This window comes from Rattus norvegicus, chromosome 6, assembly GCF_036323735.1.
Source record: "Rattus norvegicus strain BN/NHsdMcwi chromosome 6, GRCr8, whole genome shotgun sequence".
NCBI classification, from domain to species: domain Eukaryota; kingdom Metazoa; phylum Chordata; class Mammalia; order Rodentia; family Muridae; genus Rattus; species Rattus norvegicus.
Window position 1 is genome coordinate 69,579,714 of NC_086024.1, and position 24,023 is coordinate 69,603,736.

Consider the following 24,023-nt stretch of genomic DNA (forward strand, 5'->3'; position numbering starts at 1 on the left):
TTAAATAAATGGGAGACCGAGACCAAAATATATTATGTTTTATTTAACTGTTTACTTTCTCCCATGCCTGGATTAAAAATACATTTTTTTTTAAAATTCAGACTTGGTGTTTCCAAATTAAAGAAGCCAACCATGTTCATCACATACTGGCTTTCCTTCAAAACTCTGGCCAGAGGCAGCATCAGCACTAACGTGCAGGCCTCTTCTAACAAGGCCAAGGGGCTGCTTCTGCTGGAACAGGGACAGCCAACCTTAACAACATGCCAATATGGCTCTACTGCCTTGTGGATGCCCTGGATACTTCAAAAACCTGAACATAACTTGGTTTCTTTAAATTTTAGTTTGTGAACAGTTCCCAAAAAAATATTTTTGTTTCTCTTTGTTTTCATAAGGTATCCAACTTGGTAGGGATCACAAATCACATTTAGAGCCAGGGAGAGAAGCAGTACATTTACCTGACCTCCAGAGCTATCTGTTACTGTCTCTTCCTGAGTTTTCCAGTCTATGGTGGATACACAAGAAACTTACAGTCTATGTAGTACTCCTAGTCAGTGTCACTCTGCAGATGGCACAGTGGAGAAATACCTTCTGTACAGGCCCATGTACAATCTCTTCTGCAGCTGGCAGCACCTAGGGGAAAGTGCGCTGTTAAACAGTTGCTGCGTTCCACCTCAGTAGTGGCTGCAATTCGGTGGTGGGTGAAGTGAGTCCTGTACATACATACAGGGGTGAAGAGTACTATAGAAAATGAACATATTTAAGAACAAGAGCGACTGTGTGGAAACTGCCACAGCAAAACAGAATACATCACTCAGTCACAAGAGACCTACACAGATGACTGCCATTCATTTAAAGGCTGGATGTGAAGAATGACTGCAAGGAACAGAATACAGCTGTTCAATTCGCAACACAGTTATAAACTAAATGCAAAACATGGTAAAAAAAAATAAACCCAAGCACATATTCATTATGACATCATTTCAACAGAAGTGTACCTAGGATCAGTAAGTTTATACAGTATTATGCATTACTGTTCAGCCACTTCACTGGTTTTTGTTGTTTGAAGATGACAGATCAAGGAGGTGGGGGATCCAAAACAGGCTGAGACATCAAACCTGAGGCCAAGCCACACAAATATACCATAAGAGAAATGGGGAAAAAAGTCATTCTGAAACTGTAAATTATTTTATTTTAATCTTTAATGAAGTGGCTAGTTATCAACATCTAGTGACAAATTATATTTGAAAATTATAGAATTTTAAAATAATCTTGTCCACAGAATAACTGTTGTCCTCCAGAGTTAAACAGTCATCTTCCTAGGTCCACGTAAATGGTGAGTCAATGACGAGTAAGCAGGCTGTAGTTCATCACTACTGAAGGTCATTACTACATCTTGAATTTTCCACACCTACAAGTCACCTTTCACTGAATTAGAAGAATTCAAAAACTAGTCTCTAAGGATGCGACTTCTCCATGCTGAAGGGGCATCCTCATTTCCTGTCGCTACTAACACTTCATGCTTATACATTTCTACACGGTTCACACTATTTGATTTTTGGCTTAATATTTAAAAGTATTTATTTGGAATGTTATTTAAATGATAATATCTATTTTGAAAATAAGACTAAAAGTAGCAACTAGTTGTAATTAACAGCAGGACTAAACAAGTACATAGAGGGAAACTACAACAGTATTTTATACTTCTTTCTCTTTTCTGATAGAGTCACTTACTTAAAAGTCTTAAAACTATCCACAGAACATAGCAGCCATGCTGTATATGCCTCAGGCTACTTTATGTGTGTTCTTAAACTAAGAACCGATCACTAAGACAAAACTCAGACCACAGTATTTAAATAACATAATACTCCTGAGACTGAGGTGGTCTCTGTGAAAACTCCAATGAATCTATCATAAAATGTGCTCTTTAAGTCAAGGATTTTTAGTTTAACTTGCTAATTAAGAATTTATTTACACTGGCACATGTACTCAGTGCAGTCAGAAATAGTTACTACAATTCCCCACTCAGTTTTCTTGTCTTTCTACAATTAAAACACGGTATGCTTAAACAGCATTTCAGTTTGGGTCAGCATGTGGTAAAAAGGAGAAATGATAACATTTGCTGGTCTCTTCATTTACAAGACAAAGACCAGGGGTTCTTGGTTCAGCTTTCATATAGAAGGCATACAGAGGCCAGAAATTCTGTAAAATTATACACCAAAATAAAGGCACATGAGTTTCAAAATTCTCCCACTGAAAACAAATCTTAAGCTTTTGTAAGGTTCTTAACATGGGATTTTTCAAGGAATTACTAATGATTCATGTAAGAAATTCAATACAATACGCAGAGGTAATCTTTGTAAATTAAATGTAGAAGTAAGTAGTCAATGCTTCTCATGTGGAATGAGTCTGTATTTACAGTGATGTTCTACAACACCACAAACCCAGTATGAGATGTGCATTTTCACACTTGGTCTATCAGTAGCAGTGACTAGTGACTGAATTTCTTTACAGTGCCCCATATTCATTTACTACTACATGATGTTACTTCCATTTAGCCATTCTTTTCTAAAGTTTAAAAATCACAAGGCATATACTTCAACAATTATTTGAAATTACAAAGCTGCAAAAGATAAGTTGAGGCTACAATTCCATTAGTGTGCACTCCACAACGCCATAGGGCACTGGTCTGCCTTTTATTACCCCTAATCTCAACAATGACAGCTATGGAAAATTTGACTTGAATTGCTTATATAAAATTATTTCACTTCTTTTATCATTCTTTCATTCTTACCTGCATAAATATATTTTTAAAAACATTAAATTTGTGAAGTACAGCAAGAGATTGTGTTTTTTGCACAGATAGTGGTATTAATGGTCTGCTTTTAAAATTTATTTTCCCAAATCTTCAGAAATGTAGTTTTTTGAAGATAAAAGGTAATACAAATTCAAAAGTATACATGCTTTTCAGGAAGGAGTCTTTGAAATGTCATCGGAAGGTACATTTTGCCCTGAAAATAAACTCAAACTGCTTCTACATCATAGAAGACATCGTGTGGAACTTCTTAAAGTGAGATATGCTCTAAAACCAAGAAACCAACAGGTAACTCCCACCATTTATTACAGATACTCAGTAGGCAAATAGGTTTTTTTAATGGAGATTACAGAAATATAGTGTCCCAACCATTCAAATGTAAAGAAATTTTTCTAGCGACTGCTCATGATAAGGGTTAGATGTTATGTGGTGATATGTTACAATGTGAATACAGCAGGAGAAGGATAGTTTTATGTGAAGGTACAGATGAGAGAGTCAGCCTAGCATCTGAAGTGGAAAGGGTGAGTGTAAAATACACATGCAGAAACCTGTAACGACAAGAATATGGAAGGTCCAATATGTTAAGTCATTACAGCATATTTTCCTCTACGAAGGGCACTCGGGTAAGCAGTGTGTGAAACTCACTTGAATAGCATCACAGAAAAGGAAATTAGAGATACAGATAATTTAACTGAGGAAATGACTATAGGAGCATAGACTTTTTAGAAAGAATACTAAGAGGGCTTTCAAAATAAACATCTCAAAATTTAGAATGTAACTTAGGGCTGGGGATTTAGCTCAGTGGTAGAGCGCTCACCTAGGAAGCGCAAGGCCCTGGGTTCGGTCCCCAGCTCCGGGGGAAAAAAAAAAGAACTAGAATGTAACTTAATGGCAGACGTGCCTCGCCATGTGTTCATGTTCACACCCAGCAAAGCACCGTAAAACAAACAAAAATAGATTAAGTACCATGTAAATCCCTGGTAGAGAAAATTATGGAATAAGTCAGCTATTTGCAGAAGTTTGAATCTGAATAAAAGAATTCGTTCATTCACTTAAAGCACTGTCTTCAGTTTCAGGTCCAACACTAGGTAAAGCAGTCAAGCAAAGGATCAGCTAATTTGAAAAGTATATTCTAATAGAAGAAATAATAAGCCATTAAATATAAAATGCAGTGAATGGTTGGAAGAAGTGTATAAACACAAAACAAATCCATGTTATAGAAACAGGATGACAAACATACTGGTGATGGGGTTCTCAGAGAAGATCAAGGAAACTCAGTATGTCAAGTTCAGTGACCAACTACATGGCATAAAAAGGCTGCAAGCAGGTTAAGCATGGTTACGTGCTAGAATACGCTGCCTGGGACACTTCCTGCAGGAATGGAACTTCTAGCAAGACTAGCAAAGTATTATGATGGGATAAGGTGGGAGTTTTCTGCCAAAGAGATTTGCATTGCTTCCATGAGTGGCCCTTCCTCAGCAGCTTTTATTGCAGAAAGACTCTCTCTATACACCAGTCATCAGCCCTGAGGAAATGGCTCCTCTGAACCAACTGAGATGTACAATACACCACGTGATGACACTGAAATAGCTAGCCATTGTTTCGCAGATTGTACAGAATGCAGGAAAACTAGCTAAGTGGAAGGCAGGGCAGCAGAAACCAAAGGGAAGGAACAGCAGAGATCGCAAATAAGTAAGCCTTTCCCCTTCACTGCACTTCTCCATGAGCCAGTGCAGGGTAGAAATAATAATGGGTTAGATTATTCTTTACTCATAGAAGCAAGCAGAGAGAGCTGTATGTCAACCTCTTTGCTGCCATATCACTGGACAGTCCACATCTGACCAGCATTAAGCAACAAGGGAGAAGAAGCTATAAACTGACTATGCGGTTAAAAGCTCACACTAGAGAGATAACACAGACCCGAAATGTACAGAGTGAAAGAGTCAATAAACACTGCGGTGCTTAATCATGACCAAAGCTCACACTGAAAACAAAGAAAACCATGCACAGTTTGCTTGTACCTGCTATTCCTCACCTCAGCCAATACTGTTTATGGGATAGTTATCAATAAGGAGCCGGCTAGTGACTCTCACTAGTCATTTTCCTAGAGTGCCCCATGGGTATTGGGACAAATATTTATTCTTAGTAACACTAGTAGTCTGGGGATATATAAGAAATTTCTAAAAGTTTTTCTTCAGGGACAGAATAGAGAATTGTGGCCAGTGAGAGGGCTTAGCAGGTTAAGGCTCTTAAGGAGAGGGTAAGATGGCCTGCATTAGAGGTCCAGGATGTACACCGTGAAGGACGAACAACCCTACAAGGTTTCCTCTGATGGCCACATGGCACATGCCATCACAAGCACAAGCTGACACACAATAAATAAATAAAATTTTAATAACAAAACAATTTTACATATTATATGTATAAAATGGAACTAATTGAAAGTCTGTAAAATTGATCAGGAATACTAGGTGAATAAAATAATATATATTTTATTGCTGAATATTTTACAGATTTGTAGAGAATACTTGGTTTTATATAAACTAAAAGGTAAAGAATGGAGATGTAGCTCAGAGGCAGAACAACAGGATCACAGCCCGGGATTCCATCCTCAGCACTGTGAACAAAATAGGGAACCTAAAATTTAAATTCTTGAAGACATGACCCAGAAGATGGTAAATAAAAAATATACTGGAATAAGATTTTTTTTGTTTCAAACGAACACTTGATATTTACACTTAAGAAATCTAAAACAATTTTAGAGAATGTTCTGATGTAACTCAAAATTTAATAACATAATATCATCCTCATCTTCTGAGGATTTAACATTTAAATTAAAATTTGAAAGATTCACAAAAACTCAGGTACCTCATTTTAAACAAAGGCATCAGTATTTTACATAACTAAATTATACATGAGCTTATCCCTGTTTAAATGTCACACTTTTCAAGGATATGGTAACATTTCATTGATGCTTATAACTGTTAGGATAATCCCACTTGTTTTACAATCACTTGTCATCCTAAGTCAGAACACACAATTCAATAAAAATTGTCTCAACCACTCCTCAGAGGCAAAAAGCAATACTGGATACTGTGATAATATATAATACTTTTAGAGGCTGTAAAGTTATTTTACCATTTCCTATTACTATAAAAAATAGTCATCTGACACTAAATAATTAAAATAACTTAGTATAAAACGAACTGTTGGAGCACTAGCCAAAAACACTAATGGGAGAATTCTGAGTCCTTGAGAGAAAACTCCAAGAGAACAAGAGCCTTGTGACCTCAGTTTCTTCGAAACACAAAATTGTTTTCGGAATGTGTTTGGGGCTCTTCCCCGGTATAATGGATTGCAGTGAGTTTACTTCAGTTGTTTTGACATGTTTTGACAAGTGTAACTTGTCCTAGTGATTGTCTCCTCAGGCAGGTGACTTGTTTTTAACCCTCAGAGAACAAATTACCTGATGCTCTGAATAATGTTGGCTAATGTAAGAGACTTTTGTCCGCCTCTTTCAGGCCCCAAACTCCAAGATTCACACTTCAAATTAGAGTGTTAAGCAATGAAAAATATGTATTCATGACCCACATGAAAACTACTACAAATGATGATGAAAAATACCAAGAGGTCTAACTGAATGACGTGTAACCATGTTTGGACAGTAAGACATATATAGTAAGAAGCTAGCTTTCACTAAACAATTCTTCAGATTCAGAGTAACCCCAGGCACATTAATCTAATTGATAATAGACATATAAATTAATTAAAAGGCAAAAGATACAGTAAGTAATCATAAAGCTGAAGGAAAAAAATAAGGTCGATATAGCTGTCTCCTGAGAGGCTCAGCCAGAGCATGACAAATACAGAGGCGAATGCTCACAGCAAACCATTGAACTCAGAATGGGGTTCCCACTGGAGGAGTTAGAGAAAGGATTGAAGGAGCTGAAGGGGTTTGCAACCCCATAAGAACAATAATACCAACCAACCAGAGCCTCCAGGGGCTAAACCACCATCCAAAGAGTACACATGGACAGATCCATGACTCCAGCTGCAGATGTAGCAAAGGATGGCCTTGTTGGGCACCAATGGGAGGAGAAGCCCTTGGTCCTGTCAAGGCTGAACCCCCCCACCCCTAGTGTAGGGGAATGTCAGAGCAGATAAGCAGGAAGGGGTGGATGGCTGGGTGAAGGAACACCTTCCTGGAAGAAGGAGGAGGGTGGATGGGATAAGGGTTTGTGTCCAGGAAACCAGGAAAGGGGATAACATTTGAAATGTAAATAAAAAAAAATCCAATAAAAAATGAGGCCAAAAGACTCCTGCTTTTCCACTTGAAGAGGTCTGTAAAGTTACAATAATCGAGTCAGTGTGGCACTGCTAAGAAAGGGGCAAATTGATTAATAAAATAAGAAAAAGTGATGAAAAATAAACCAATATAAATACAGTCAACTATTTTTCATGAAATAATAAATGCATTTTAGTGAATAAATGACACTTTTCACTAATCAGTCCAGATGTAGAGCATAAACCTTTCATAAAACATTAACTCAAAGTCAATCAAAGACTAGGTTGCTCATTGTTACTCATAAGACCATACAAGAAAACAAAGGAGAAAAAATCTATGTGACAGTGCGACTGACAATAATTCCTGTTTTTAAATACAAGGTAATTCTTATTAAGGATACTGATCAACTGAACTATGCTCTGGAAAACACTACAGGAATAAAGAATTGACTATAGATGGAGACAGAGTGTCTGCAAAACACATCTCACCAAGGACTACTATCCAGCACATGGAAAAAGCTTGGAAAATCCCACTTAGAAACCAATGAGACTGAAAATAGCCAAGTAACTAAACACATACCTCACTGCCTTGATGGCTCACCCCATAGAAATGCTCATACAGTGGTGGTACAGGTTGAAAATTAAAATCTAAATCTATGAATGATGATTCCTTCTAGGAGTTTTCTTTATGCTTAGACACCATAGTTTTCACATCCCCATATCATATTCTTTACGTGTCTATCATTATATGCAAATTTTCCCTTAGTCACAGTGGATAAGAACCACTATTAAGAACTCGTGTTGACTTGATTATATTTCTGTGAAAATCCTATCTCTAAATTAGATCACCAAAGTAGTGGAAGTCAAGCCTTCCCACAGATGAATGGAAGGAAGGAACTCAGCCCTGATCAGTATCTCATTTCAGAACTGTAATTAAAATAAGGGGATTCAACTACACATTCATTATAATGGCTACATATGATGGCTACAATCCATAACACCAATGATATCTGACTGGGCAAAACTAAGAGCAATATTGAAAACTTGTTCACTGATGATGGGAATGCAAAATAATTCAGCCAGTTGGAAAAACTGTTGGACATCTTACAAATTATTCCTAATATGGTTTTATTCTATAGTTTAGGTTGTCCTGAAACTCACTACATAGCCTGGGCTGACCTCAAGTTTATTACTGTTGTCCTGAGTATGGAGATTATAGGCCTAGAAGTGGCTGTCTGCTTTGAAATGACATGCTATTATGACATACCAACCATGCTTATTGTTTAGTTACAAAGCGCAGTTGAAAACTTACATGAAAGCTTACACTGGTTCCCCCGTAGTTGTCCCAACAACTGTTCCTTAACAGAGTACAGTCCCATGCATGATTTTGTAAATTTACCAGCATGCCTTTAAAATCAGAGAGGAACTTTAAATACACGTTAGCAGTAAACACAAACTTGAATCAGCACCTCATGGTGGAAGTTATGGCTGTACAGTCTTCTATGCTTCCATACACAGAATATACAACAGAAAGAGGGAGTTTGAAACTTTGGACAGGAGGTAATCACATCCTTATGAGCCCATCTATTACAGCTGCACCACAGAGTGCAGGACTTAGAACTTAAGGAACAGCTGGAGAAGCAGGAGCCAAAGGGCTGTTCTGGACTTTTTTTTTCTTTTGCCAAAGTTTATATGTATCTCAAATCACTATAAACACACACACACACACACACACACACACACACACACACACACACACACACACTTCCCAGCCTTATTCACCTACCTATAGTCTTCTTTGGAGCCGAGGCCTCACACGCTTCTCTGAGTTCACTTTGACAGGTCTACTGCTATCATCCTTGTTCAGTTCATGCTTGGGCATTCAGCTCACACTGGTGAGACATTTTGGCTGTGGTGTCTGACTTGAGAAGGCAGTCTCACAGCAAACTCCCTGATGCTATGTACCCTAAAGTCATTTCACCCTACAACTACCACAGTGTCCTCTGAGCTTTGGATGCTGGAGTGTTTTGAAGATGTATCCACTAGAATTTGGATCACTACACAACTCTGCATTTTGGTCAGTTTATTGTTTGTGTGTTTGTTTTGTTGTTGCTGTTGTTTTATAATCTCTGTCTTGCAAAGATAAGATTCCTTGATGAGGGACAGTCGTTTATAGATTGTTGGTAGGGATTATGCTGGTTGAGTAAATCAGAGGTTGTAGATTTTCCTCTCAATAACAGATTTCAATAACACTGAGTAGGTAGCTAGGTTGAAAGCACCAAACATGGTTTCTTTCTTGTTCACTGGGTCTCAAGTTCAGTAACAGACGTGCTAGATAGTGACAAAGGATGTGTAGACCTACTACACCATAGAGATATTGTGCATTATGGTTCTTGATGCGGTTCATAGGCATCATAGCTAGGTAGTACTGTGGGTTGCCTCCCTCCTTTGAAAGCATGCATGGTGACACCTTCTGGTCTCATGAGAGCTAGTCCACAGGGAAGAGGCATTCAGGTCAGGGCCTACACAGTGCCAGGTGTCTCTGGCCCTCTGTCTGAAGTGCATGGTTTCTTCAGCAATAGGAACTTACCTACCATCTCTGGGAGCAAACAAGGGCAATACCAAAACGGCTGTATGTTCTAGGAGTCTCTTGAATAACCCTGACCAACAACTCAAAAGAGGAGTTCTCTTGTCTGGTATTGGGGTTTTTGTTAGGTAGTCTTTATCTCTTAGAGGGAATACTGTCAGTCCAGATGAGAAAAGTACATTGAAACTATATATGCATATTTATACAAATAATTATATATAATATAGGTATTTTTATATTTTAATCAAATAGTTAACTGATCCCTGGTTGTTTTTTCAGACATTATGATTGCTAGGGAAGAGCACATCATTTGCTTGTCCAGTTGAAATGATCAGCCCTGAAAGAATACATAGAAGTAATATTGTATGGACTGAGTAGGTTGTATTTAGAAAATATATGTTTATATATTCATATATGCATATATTATAATCAAAAAAGATGGTTAGATTTTAACAGGAGTAGGAAAAACTATTTAGGAGAGTTGGGGATAAGGAAAGGGAAGAGAAAAATGTAATTATACTATAATTTCAAGAAATATGGTTGTTCTAATCTAAGTATCAAGAGATAAAAAATAACAATAAGATAAAAAACCTAAGTGTCCGTGGTGGCAATATTAGTTTTTAAGGGATACTCCTGAAAGAAAGCATGGGAAAAACACTGCAATGTTTCGGTTTCTAATATCCTTTAAACCAAACTTTATATATAATACTTATATATTAAGTAAGACTACAATGAAATGACCTAATACAGTTTTCTACCTTAAAGAATTCTTAAAAATAATTTTTAATTTGTATAGACCTACTCACACCCTCTGTCTTTATCTTTAATATTCCTCTCTGATATTCTTCAGCTATGTTCACAATTTTAACATACTATTCATTTACAACAATAGCTATCAAATCTACAAAAATGTGAAGTAAGCAGATTAAAAAGTACAATTCATTAACAAGAAGACCAGTTCTCCCCAAAAAAGTGTCACTGAGTATATCAAGCACACCCCAGGGCAGGCCTCATGCCTAGGAGGAGTTGGCCAACAGAAAACTGACTCCAGGTATATTGTGGGCTTTTGTCTTATTAGTTGTTTGTTTTAGGACTTGGCTTTTCTCATCTATCTATCTATCTATCTATCTATCTATCTATCTATCTATCTATCTATCATCTATCTATTGATCTGTCTATCTGTCTATCTATCTATCTATCTATCTACCTACCTATCTATCTACTTCTGAGAGGCAAAATTTTAAGTTGAGTGGGAACAGAAACATGAAAATAATGTGTGAAAATCTTGTAAAGTATAGCTGAGCACTCTAATTGGACTTAAAACCTGCACAACTAAAGGGAGACCATGCCTCATACTGGAAGCCTAGCTAACTACCCAGAACAAATGAAGTCAGGGGATTGGAAGAGACTTTACAAACAGTAATTTACTCACTAGCACAATCACTAACAACAGTGTATAAGCATTGGTCCTTATAACCTATGTCTTATCCCTTCATCAAAGGAAACTTCTCTTTACAACAAATAAAAGCCACACGGAAAAAAAAAAAAAAAACCTTCCAAGCAATCAAAATACAGAGTTGTAGAGCCCAGTCCCAATACAAACACTTACAAATATTCTACTATTTAAGGGAACATTGCAGAAAATGAGGGAGAAAGATTTTAAGAGGCAGAGGATCAGGGATTTTGCTGTGAGACTGTATCTCTTAGCAATGTCAGAGGTTACGTTACACCATCAAATTTACCCACATGACTGCCCAAATTTAAGCGAAAGAAAGAAAACATCAATGAACATGCCAAATTAGACAGAGTACACAGTTTCAACTTTACAAACAACTACCTGCTCATAAGGAATGCTGGGAACAAGAGAGGTGAGCTTCCTAGGTTAGAGTACAGCAACTGGTTATCCAATAACGAGTGGTCAGCCCTGAAAGCATACACACAGATAATATTATGTGCAATGATAATTAGTAAAATAAAAAAAAAGATGAGGGCATGAATTAGAACAAGAGTGGGAGGGTTATATGGAAGGGTTTGCAGGGGGGAAAGGAAATGGAGAAATGCTGTAATTAAATTATAATCTCAAATATTAAAAAAGAAAAGGAAAATAAATTGGAGTATAATTGGAGGTTAGAATATGGTACAGTAGTTAGGAGCACTGGCTGCTTCTTTAGAGGCTCCAGTTTGATTCTCAGCACCCACACGGCTGCTTACAACCATCTGTAAGTCCATCCAGTTGCTGAGTATCCAGGGCCCTCTCCACACCACCATGGACATATAATATAATGTGGTGCCAAGACATTAAAGGAAACAAAACACCACAAAATAATTTCATTTAAAAAGTACAACCAGATAGGTCAAGCTCAATATAAAATACAGCAATTTTGGAATTTATTCTTACCTTCATCCTTATTGAGCTCTTACTATAACTCTGCGAATTGCAGTAAATTCTTTCTTTAGACATATGGTATTATTATAGCTTTATTATAAAATAAGTATGAGATTATTTAAATTGCATTTCTATAAGATATAGTCAGGTATATATTTGAGACCCACTAGTTTTATCAACTGCTTTTGATATTCTTAAATCTAAACATCTATTATTATTTAAGACATGCTATATATCCAAATTGTCATTTATCATAAACTAAAGATAAATATTTGCCATAACCCTAGGACCATACCTTCTCTTTAAGCATTTATTAAAACACCTTTAAAGAATCACATTTCATGATAATTTTTCTTCATAATTTTCTTAATTGAAAATGAATGAGAAAGTTTGAGCGGCAATGAACATAACTGTACCACTGAAGGAGTACCCGTATTACCTTAGTGACGTGAAGACTTTACTGAGTAAAGAAATACAACCTTGCTCCTTACTACACAAAAGCAGAACAGAGGTCTGCGCCTGCCTGAGCCTTCACTGATGAGATTACAGTAGCAACAGAATTTTCTAATTCACAAGAAATTTAGAGTAAACAGTAAAGTTGCTTAAGTCTGACATTCTATCTAATTTTTTATATTCAATGAGGCCCTTAGAATAGGAAGTAAGATTTCATATAAAGTCCTGTTAGAATCATACTATAATAAGACAAATCTAAAGAACTCTAAACAAATTTCATGTATACCCCTAGTTTTATAAAATTATGTAAACTTATAAGCATGTATACATAAATAAAATATATTTATAAATTTGTATATATCCATGCAGACTCAAATACACACACACACACACACACACACACACACACACACGCATGCACGCACGCACGCGCGCACACACGCACACTACTTTAAGGCAATGATGTTTTTCCTCACTGTTCACTTGTGAAGTACTTACAATTGCAGTGGCATGGAGCTATTTAGGTTGTGCATAACTCTTACATATGAGTAGTGATATTACTGACTGCTCATGCCGGCACTAACAGTTGTTTTAATGTGCTCAAAACTTTGAAAGATACCTTGCAAATGCTTTGCTACTAGTTGAGAAAGCAAAATGAATTTGAGGACTACTATCACTGCTACAGAAAACAAGCATAAAGTTTAAGAATACACTTGAAGTTGATCTTACTCCAATCAGAGTGGCAATTTCTACAAAACAACCTACAACAAAACCTGGAGACACAATGATTGGGAACTTGCATTTGCCACCGGTGCAAATGCAAACTGGCCTTGGAAATAAGTGCGGAGAATCCTCAAAAAGCTAAGAATAAATATATTATATAATGCAGGTATACCACTCCTTGGCATATTTCCCAAAGACTGGATATCCTTCTCCACAGATATTTGCTAAGCCATGTTCCCTGATGCTCTATTCTATTTCTATTCTATAGAAAATGAAAACAAACCAAGTATCATTCAACGAATGAATAATGAAAATGTCATAAATATATATTATATTATAGAATACTATTCTGCAGGAAAGTAAAATGAAGTCATGAATTTTGCAGCTAAATGTATAAAAGAAAACACTATTCTGAGTGAAGTAACCCAGATCTAGAAAGATGAATGTCAAATGCCCTCTCTCATATGTGCCTCCTAGCTCCAAACCTTCAGATAGGAATACAAAGCCTTGAATAACTACAAAACCCAAAAGAGTGAAGAGGCACCGTTGTTGGGGAGATATAGTAGAAAGGGGAATAACAGAACACAGGCTATCTGCAATGGGAAATGGGAAAATTGGGATTCCCATTAGTGGGACATTAGTACAGAAGAAAGATGATGAATAAAGGTGAAACAAAACTATGAAACTATGTCTGAAAAAGTCATAAGAAATCACACTATTAACTGTGTAGCCCAAAATACTAATAAGTTCATGAATAAATATGCAAATAAAATTGTCCCTTCTGACCAAGCATGACACAGTAATCCCAAAGCAGCAGCAGTGGCACATAGACCTCCGAGGTAGCTAACAGCTCTCTCATGGAATTTAAGGCTCACTCAACAAGAGTAAAATTAGTCCTGGTCGTGGAAACCATGTCAACTATAAGAAGCCAGGGCTAGTGAACTCATGGATTGTGGAGAACTTACAATCAAAACTTTACCAAGCCCAAAAACCTTAAACTATACTTTAATATTTGTCCTTACAGCCACAAATATGTATAGTACTTACCTTTATCGCAATGTTGAAGACCTTTACAGAAAAACCACAACCAATCCAAATGTAAAGTTGTGGTGGCCAATCATAATACATACATCGCATCTATAACACGGCTCCTGTTTTCAAGGAACATTGTTGACGAGGGGGCAGAAAGAATTGTTAGTGCCAGAGAGTTTGTTGTGAGATTGTGTCTCCTAGTAATGTCAAAAGTCACACACACACAAACTCAATGAAAATTCACCTAAACAACATCTAAACCATCGCAACAATATAAATATGCTAACGTAGAAAGAGGAAAGCTTAAGATACCTCAACCCTACACAAGCACTACAGGTGACTAAGGAATCCTGACAGTGGAAAGAACAATCTCCCCCAGGTAAAAGCATACAAAACTGGTTTGCCAAGTGGTAAGCCCTGAAACAAACATATGAGGAACAGAATACAGGCCAAGCAGGGTGTTCTTGTTTATTTCAGAATATATGGATATGCATATTCAAAATGGACACAACAATTAAGAAGGCCAGGAACTTAAAAGAGAGCAAGGAGGCTATGTGAAAGGGTTTAGAGGTAGGAAAGGAGAAGAGGAAAATGATGGAATTATAGTATAATCTCAGAAAGTAAAAATAATAAAATAAAAAGAATATACACACATTATTTGGAGGAAATGGAACAGAACTGAAAACAGGAAAACATTTTTGCATGTGATCAAACATTTAAAACTCTCTTGATTTTAACAATCTATTTGAATGTCATATGATTTCTGAGTAAAGATAAGAGAATGATATCTCCTCTCCAACATTCTGGGCTTTAACTACAGTGGCTGACACAAGAGAATAATTTCCTGCTTCACTGTGCTGACAGTGTACCACCTAGACTCAGAAATTATATTCACAGCAGTAAGGCAATAGGCTTCTGCATTCAGTGAAGAAATATAAAATTTCACAAAACAGATATTACTTATTATAGTAAAAATCATACAGTATTGAACAGAATTTACTGTTGACTAACTATGCCAAGTAAAACTACATTCATTTATAATTTCAAGTGCTTGGTTGAAACATTTCCTCCAAAGAAGAAGTTTTGGGTTTTTTTCATAATCTATAATCTTAGGAAAAAGTATACATCCGATCCAACTCTTGAAACAAAGAATTCGAACATAATCAGAAAATTACTGTTCTCTGATTTTCTTTAACTATTGTCATGTGTTCAAAGACTGTTCCCCGTTTCCGATGGGAATGCCCATCTATTTTAACGTGGTGATGGTTAACATGGAAGTTTTGCTATCAGGAAAATTAGGTCGCACTCAGTAACTTAAATTTCATGGTGTACACAAATATGTGCCTGCAGAAAATTCAATTCAACGGTAGGCTTTCTTCTAATTCACTTTAAAGTGCAGGCACTTCCTTACTTCAAGAGATTTTTAAAATGATATATTTGTGGAAAGAGAAGTGTCAAGCCTACAGTTCACAAGGACAAAGTAAAAACTATGAAGAGCCCAATTTCTCAAAACAAGATCTGGACTTAGATCTAGACTAGATCTAGAATCTAGATTAGACTAGTCCTAGCCAGTGGACTTGGGTAAATCTTCAGTCTGATATCCATCTGTAAAGTGAGAATAAGAGTAGAACTAGTTAGAATCTGTGTTAAAGTCCTCAGAATAAGCCATAGTAACGTAATAAAGTAAATATATAGTAAAGGTTTGTGTTTCTGAGTGTTGTGTGTAAAGGACTCCACAAATATCATTTGAGCACATAGTTAATTCCATTCCAGAAACACCCAACCAGAAAGGGGAGTTAGGTCCGGTATGCATGCCTCACCGGAACACTTAGTTTGCTGGACTACCTTAGTTCTAGACCAGCCTGGACCATATAAGAAACCATACCTATAGAGCGCAAGGGAGGGGGACGGAGGAGGGAGGAAGGAGAAAAGGCAGCAGAAGAAAGGGAAACATCAAGAATTGCCTGACTTAACACAGGACAGACAGCACGGAAATGGGAAGCTGTTGTGTTACCTGAGTTTACAGAATACACTTCCTAACAAACAAAGGCCCTTCTCTGGAAAGGCCGTCCAGAGACTGCTCCACCTGGGGATCCAGCCCATATGCAGACACCAATCCATATCAGGCTCCTGTCTGCAGTCACTATTGCTGATTCCAAGAAATGCTTGCAGACAGGAGCCTGATATGGATGTCTCCTGAGAGTCTTAGCCACAGCCTGACCAATACAAATGTGGATACAGACAGCCAAACATCAGACTGAGCACAGGGACCCCAATGGAGGTGTTAGGGGGAGGACTGAAGCCTATATCTTTTTTTTTTTTTTGGTTCTTTTTTTCGGAGCTGGGGACCGAACCCAGGTAAGCGCTGTACCACTGAGCTAAATCCCCAACCCCTGAAGCCTACATCTTTTAAAGCAATGATCAATCATTTCTTTCAATCATCAAAACTTATTAAGTATTGGGTATCATTCTTTGTCTTGCTGGTATTGTTATTATCATGGAATCAGAAATTTCTAGATATACTAAAAAGTTCTCTTAAGCATCCCCAGGACTTCTCCCTTCCTCTCCCATCCTAGCCTGTTCTTCCCTCCCTCCCTTTCTCTTCCCCTGCCTTCCTTCCTTAGTTACATCTGTAACTATTTCTACATGCATGGAAGATTAACAGTAGCCTCAGGTAGGTCCAGAGACTTTAGCACTGTGTTTTGTGTTTTCTGTTTTTCCTGCATCGGGTGGGAAGCTGAGCAAACTGGCTGTACTGACAGGCACAGAACCGGAATTCAATTCTGGCTCTGCTCCCTATTCTAAGGACAGGAGAAATGCCTTCCACTGATGTCAGAATATGCTGACTGCTTTATACACATACTTGATTTCAATTGACATAGTCTATAAAGCAGGTATAATCAGGAATACTTTACAAATAAGCAAAACTGGCAATAGAGAAATCAAGTTTTTAAATAGAATGGTCAGTTTTACTCATAGCATTAGGCAATGAAATTAATTATAAGTTTAAAAAATCTGAATGTCATGACAAAATTAAAATAAAAATAGCAAATTTATTGTGTTTACTATGAACTCTGTTCTAAATACTTTAAAACTGAACTTCCCTCCTGCTAACTCAAATGTTTATAGGAGAGAAAGCAGCACAAGAGAGGCACAGAGATGATGAGTCAGCAGTACAGGAGCTCCCTGCCAGATTCCTTTACAGATCCTGGGACATGGTGCTGTAGACTATTGTTAGCTTCATATGCCTGCTGAACATGGTGTGACACTAGGAACATCTCAGGATCTACAAAGTCTGAAGAATTTAACAAAATCCTAATTAGCATATTAGAGATATGTGAAAGTGTATTATTCATAATTAGCAGAATGCTATATACCAAAAGGCATTTAAATATAAAACTATCAGAAAATGTAAGTTTTCCAAAAAACAGGAGATAAATGTAAACTAACATTTTCACATATTACTTTATTTTGCAACTCTCTACTTTTGCTTAAAACTATAATAATAATAATATATTGGCTATCCTGGTATCCACAGCTTTAGTTTTAAAAGTTTCAAACTAAACATAGTCATTCATAATCCAAAAATAATAAAGAAGTTCTAGAAATAACAACTGATGAGTGCTAAAATGTATGCCCTTCTAGGCATAGTGACAAAAACACACCCATCCTGCTGGGCCCTGCCAGCCATGTTAATCATCCTTTTGTCCTGCATATCCACTCTGCAGCACCTACATACCAACAGGGCAGTAGTCACCCTTTTCAGATGGTCAGTATTTCAAGTCAAGGAAGAAGGGTCCCTGTAAACTGACACTACATACATCACAATTCATGATTGTTTACTTCACCATCTCACAGGGCACCTTATCCTACCTTTGGCACATCATATGTGAACATAATAGAATGAAATACATGAAAGACCCTCTTCAAATATAGTTTGTTATAATTATAATTATTCTGCTTTGTTAGTTATATTTCTGATCTGCTACTATGCCTACTATATAAATTAAACATAAATATGTTTGGGTAGGAAAAAGCATATTATATATAACATACATAATATGATAAATATTACATATTTATAAAATATTTAATTATTTATTATACTACACAGAGATTAGCAAGTTAATTATTATCTCCCTATGATAAGGGGAAACTACTATATCACAATTTTATCTGGTTAACTTACAAAATCAAATAAGCATAAACAATATAATATAAAGAAAAATAAACATTGTCCTTAAAAGATGTGCATATATCTATGTGGTAACACTATACTACAGTCCACTGAGTCCACAGCACATATATTTCATATATTTTGTTTCTTAGTGTCTATAAAATAAGTATATCTTATCAGCATGTGCTCTGCTCTGAATGTTTCTAGTGAAACTTGTTTTCAAATTACTCTGCAGAGTAAGATATAAGATATGGAATCAAGTAAGATTTTAAGTGGCAATCAATTTAAGACTCCATTGTTAGGAGTGTACTAATGCATTTCAGGATTAACGGGTAATCCCAAGAGTGGGCTTAGTGCTTTCTTCTTACCTTGTTATGTCTTGAACCCTCATAGCACTCTGAAAATCCACACCAAAGGAAGCCTCTTTATACATGTGGCTTCTTGACTTCTGCGCTTCCGACCTCAAAAATTGTTAGTAAACTTCTCTTTATGTAATTTTGCAGTCTGTGGAACGGAGTTACAACTAACAAAACTGAACGAAGTTTCTCAGTATGTGTTACTTGAAAAACAGTAAGAATATAGTAGCTACCAGATATACCACACTCACTGGGCCCGGCATTGCTATGCTTGCTCTATACACATACTGACTTCTCACAACAGTTCTAAGAATAGGCAGTGTTACACACAGAACACGTCAAAAACATAAAAAAGGAACAATTAGGTACACTGCTAGGTTTCCTGCAGCTGCTACGTGGCAGAACCAAGCTATATGCTTCAACAGAACTTTCGTTCCAGATCCTCAGAGGTGTGTCCAAAGTCTCATCACATTACTACACATGATCTGCTGCTTTGTCTGAAACATGCTAAGTCCACTGACCTTTTTTTCACTCTAAAAACACTTCTGGCTAAAGGATTGTCTGAAAGGTACCTGTTTTTAAGCTACCAGTTTTAGAGGGTTAAGTAATTCAAAGTACTGTATTTTGTCTGCAAGTCAAAAATAAAGATAATTTGGCCAATGGATAGCAATCATTTTCCAATACCCCAGTTTGCAGCTTCCCACCTACCTCCTGTAAGCCTAGAGGAAGATGTACAAATATAGAATGTTTAATTAGGATGTGTAGTTCTTCTTTAAAGACAAATATTCAGTTTCCTTTCTATGGACAACTTCAAATTCACACATGCAAAATACGTGTGCAATGTTGAGCTGATGATTTTTAAGAGGAGTGGTGAATAATTTTGGTTATGATTATTTTATTTCATGAGCTGAAACTTCTCTTCTTTGAAACAAGTTAAAAAACTTCAAACACTTCAAAGGCCAACAACTAAATACCCATAAAATTTCAGAGAAACGCGCTTTATGCTGAAGCAGATCAGATTATCAAGTCTGGTCTGCACTAGATAATTTATATATAATATCACCTCTGTAGTTTCTTGTACAGGTTTTGACAGTTCTATTCTTATGAAATCAAGAATGTTATCCCAAATCAGAAGAGAAATCCAGACTACTGTTATATTTCAAAGCCTTTCTTCTAGAATGTGTAGTATACATTAGGAAAATGTACAAAGATTAAATGAAATCTGTAATACCAACCTTATTTTATTATATATAAACAGCAGCACCAACTATTACTTTCTTTAGAAAAAGTAAATATATGTCCAATAGAAGTCAGGAATGGTGGTGGACCCCTGTAATCAATCTCAATAGAACTAAGTCAGGAGGATTAAGAGTTTGTAGCCAGGTTATATTAATACGTATGTTCAGACCAGGGTAGACAGAAGACCAAGACAGTAACTCACAAACAAATCAAAAAGGGGACTGAAGAATGGATGGCTAAGAAGTGGCAATTCCTTCATTGCCCTTACAGAATATAGAAGTTTGGTTCCCAGCACCTATGTTTTGCAGTTCACAATCACGTGAATGGCCAGGGTTAGGAGAAATGGCACCATCATATGGCCTCTATGATACCCACACACATAGCATACATAGTCGTGCAGATACATACATAAAGAAGAAAATACTAGTACATATAACTAGTACATATAACTAGTGTTGCTATGAGATAAATCTAGTAAACTGCATATACTGCAAGAATTTAAATTTGTTTAGGTGCCTGCAGAAATCCTTCAAAGATGTATCACACACCGATCTGATTTATAATGTCAGTACTATCACAAAATTTAAATATCTTAATGACAGAAGCCTGAGAGTTGTCACTGAATACCAGGAATTACACTAGATGGAAAAAGACTCAGGTATGTATAGTAAAAGGCAAAATTGAGGACTTGGATGGAGTCTATTAGAGTCCTGCGACTCTTGGCCATGCTGGGAGAATTCAGACTCACCACTTCTCATTCTCAATAACAAAAACAAAAATTAAACACACAAGCAAACACGGTCATAATAACTATTGGAGTTAGTAAAACCAAAATCCTGTCAGCCTTTTGATACCTTGATAGCAGAGGAGATGCATGCTTAAGTGGTGACTTTGTGACGATTCTAACAGATACCAAAGGGACAGAGGGAGGTATAAAATTGAAGAGGCACGACAGTGGCATGTGGCAGCTAGGACTAACTAGTGGCATGATGAGGAAAAGTCTTGAAGGAGCCAGATGGTTCTATCCTTCGATCCTGTTGGTTTCCATAGACAGTATTCTCCAAAGACTATAGAGAGAATGTACAGACTGTGATACACAATTCACACACACAAAAAGGGTCTCAACATTCTTACAACTTAATCTTGGTTATACTTGGAAAGGGTCTCAACATTCTTACAATCTTGGTTATACCTGAAGAATAAAGATACCTGAGAAAAAGAAAGACACACCCCCCATACACACACACACTACTTCAAAAAGACAAGTTCCATTACAGTTACAAAACAAGAAACAAACATGATAGCATGGCCCCAACAAATACATAAATACCACAGTAATGAGCCCAGACTAGAATGACTGGGAAGATATTCCAGAAAACAACAATGCAAAGATATGAATATGCTCCAAGAGAGTGAAACCAAAACACCAAAAGAATAGAACTCAATCCACATTGTGAAAATAGAATTCAATAAAGAAAATTGCTGAACAAAAGCCAAACTTAGATGATGGTGGAAGTGAAACTTTTCAATCAGCCAAATAAGAACCTCAGTGGACAGCATTTCCAATATAATGGACCACGTGATAAAACAGAGATAAAGCTGAAAGACAGAGTAGAAAAAGTAGCTCGCTCTGTAAAAGTCAACGAGAAGCTTACAGAATGTATGTGATGGACAGTGAGAGAACGCTGGGGCTCCATGAACAGATCTGGCCTTGGAATGAGGAGCACAGAGGAATGAGAGGACCATGGTGAAGGCAGAGAGAGAACTGGAAATAACATTGTACAACAGATTCTCCCAAACCTAAACAGTTACCAAGGACGAGAACCTAAGAGATGAGCCGGAAATGGCTTATAGAACATAACATGGACATAACCAGAAAAGAAAATTCTCAGGAAGCATTATAATTAAAACAGTGAGACCATAGAAAATTTTAACAAGATTGTTGGAAACGGCAAGAGAGAAGAGCCAGATCACTCACAGACCAGCCCACCAGAATAACATCTAATTATTGACATTAAATGTTCAAAACCTAGAGGGCCTGAAAAATGTATTCCAAGCTCTGAAAGATCACAATTATCAACTCAGATTATTATACTGAGCAAAACTATCTATTAAAATTAAAGAAAAAATAAAAATTTTCCATGAAAGAAACATACTAAAGGAATTTATGGTCACTAAGCTAACTTCACAGAGAATATATGAATATATACTTAGGTTGAACAGAAGGGTAAAAGTACCCAAGAGGTCAAATATACAAATAATAAGTATATGTATAATATATATATGAAAATACCCAAAAAAGACAGGAATATATAGCATCCAATAACTCTTAATAATAACAGACTAACCACCCAATAAAAGACACACGGGAACAGATGGTATTTAAAAGAAAAAAAGAAATAGAAATAAAACATGATCCATCATTTTGCTACGTCCAGTAAATGTCACCATGTACCAAAGATACTATCATAGGAAAAAAAGTGATGAAAAAGGCATTCCATGCAAAAGGGGAAAAAAGTAAAAGGAATAGCTATTCTTAGAAAATAGACTTTGAACCAAGACATTCAACAAGAAAGATTCACTATGATAAGTCAGCTTCATCACAGAGATCCAGTGATCGTTCACCATATATAAATTAGTAACTATAACTTAACACATAAATAGATACAAACATAGTATCATCTCTTTATATACAGAAAATCGAAATTGTCAAAATCGAAATATCTAGTCATGGTAAATGTTCTGGAGGCTCTAGGGAAACAAGCTCATATCTCAACATAATAAAGACACAACAAAGCAAGCCCATAGCCCACATCACCTAAAATGCAGAAAAAGTTCAAAGCACTTCAGTTAAAATCATAAGCAAGACAAGGATAGCTACTCTTTCTACTCTTTGTTCAACACAGTACTCTAAGTCTTAGCTATAGCGATAAGACAAGAAAAGAAGATAAGAAGATATATATATATATATATATATATATATATATATATATATATATGGAATAGGTCAAAGTTTCCTTAAATGCAGACAATATAATTCTATATATAAGACCTTAAAGACGCTACCAGAAAACTAATATTTGATAAACACAGTCAGCAAAACAGGATACAAAATTAACATGCAAAACCCTGTAGTCTTTCTATATTCCAACAATAGATATACTAAGAAGTCAGAGAAATAATCCAATAATATAATATCTTTCCCACCCCCATGCCCAAATAAATTATCTTAAAATAAACCTAACAAAAATATTTGGTCAATAAAAATTTAAGACACTAAAAAAGATACCAGAAGATAGAAAGACATTCCATGCTTTTACAACAGGTAAGAATAATGTTGTAAAATTGGTGTTTGAGAGGACACAGTAGAGGAGTTAAATATTGGATACCTCCTTTTGAATTGTTGTTCAGTGGGACTCAGTGAACTTCCCACAACATTATACACTATCATCCTTGCTCTTGATTATTTTCCAGAACTTGAGTGAAGACAATATTGTTCGAGTTACCAGGTAATCAACTCTTAATAGAGAAAGCAAGCTTCTGGTCACTTGGAAGTTTCATTATTACTGGCTAGCTTCTATAGTGCAGCAGAGATCTGTGCAGGCTACTTGGAGTGAAATGTAATCAACAACTTTATTCAGCTTAGAATCCTGCAAGTTACAATAAGGATTGTCCTGACAAGGATTCACACTCTTATAATGATGTCATGGGTGTTACGGGAGTAACTAAACACTTTCTAATTGGATTTAAAGCCCATTTCACAAGACCGAACTCCTATCTGGTACTGTTAACTGGATTAAACAAACAAACAAAAAACCCTGTAGATGGCTATATCATCTCCCTATGGGGAGAATGTAATACTAAGTTTGCTAAATAGTCAGAGTAATAAACTGCCCACTAAATTCTTATCTTTATACCGATAGATTAGTGCATGTCTAACCCTCACCAGAGAAACTTCTTTTTTGCAGTAGATT

General features: G+C 36.4%; 1 protein-coding gene across 10 annotated transcripts in view; it reads right to left on the reverse strand.

Moving 5' to 3' along the window:
- The window catches only part of Nova1 (NOVA alternative splicing regulator 1), a 125,455-nt gene that overhangs the window by 72,731 nt on the left and 28,701 nt on the right, over positions 1-24,023 (reverse strand). For 2 of the 10 annotated variants that reach the window (NM_001414917.1, XM_039111966.2), the window contains one exon: positions 529-630. The exons of the other annotated variants lie outside the window; for them this stretch is intronic. The gene's annotated coding sequence lies outside the window, so the exon portion shown is untranslated. The remainder of the gene's footprint in view (positions 1-528; positions 631-24,023) is intronic. 10 annotated transcript variants of the gene reach the window in all.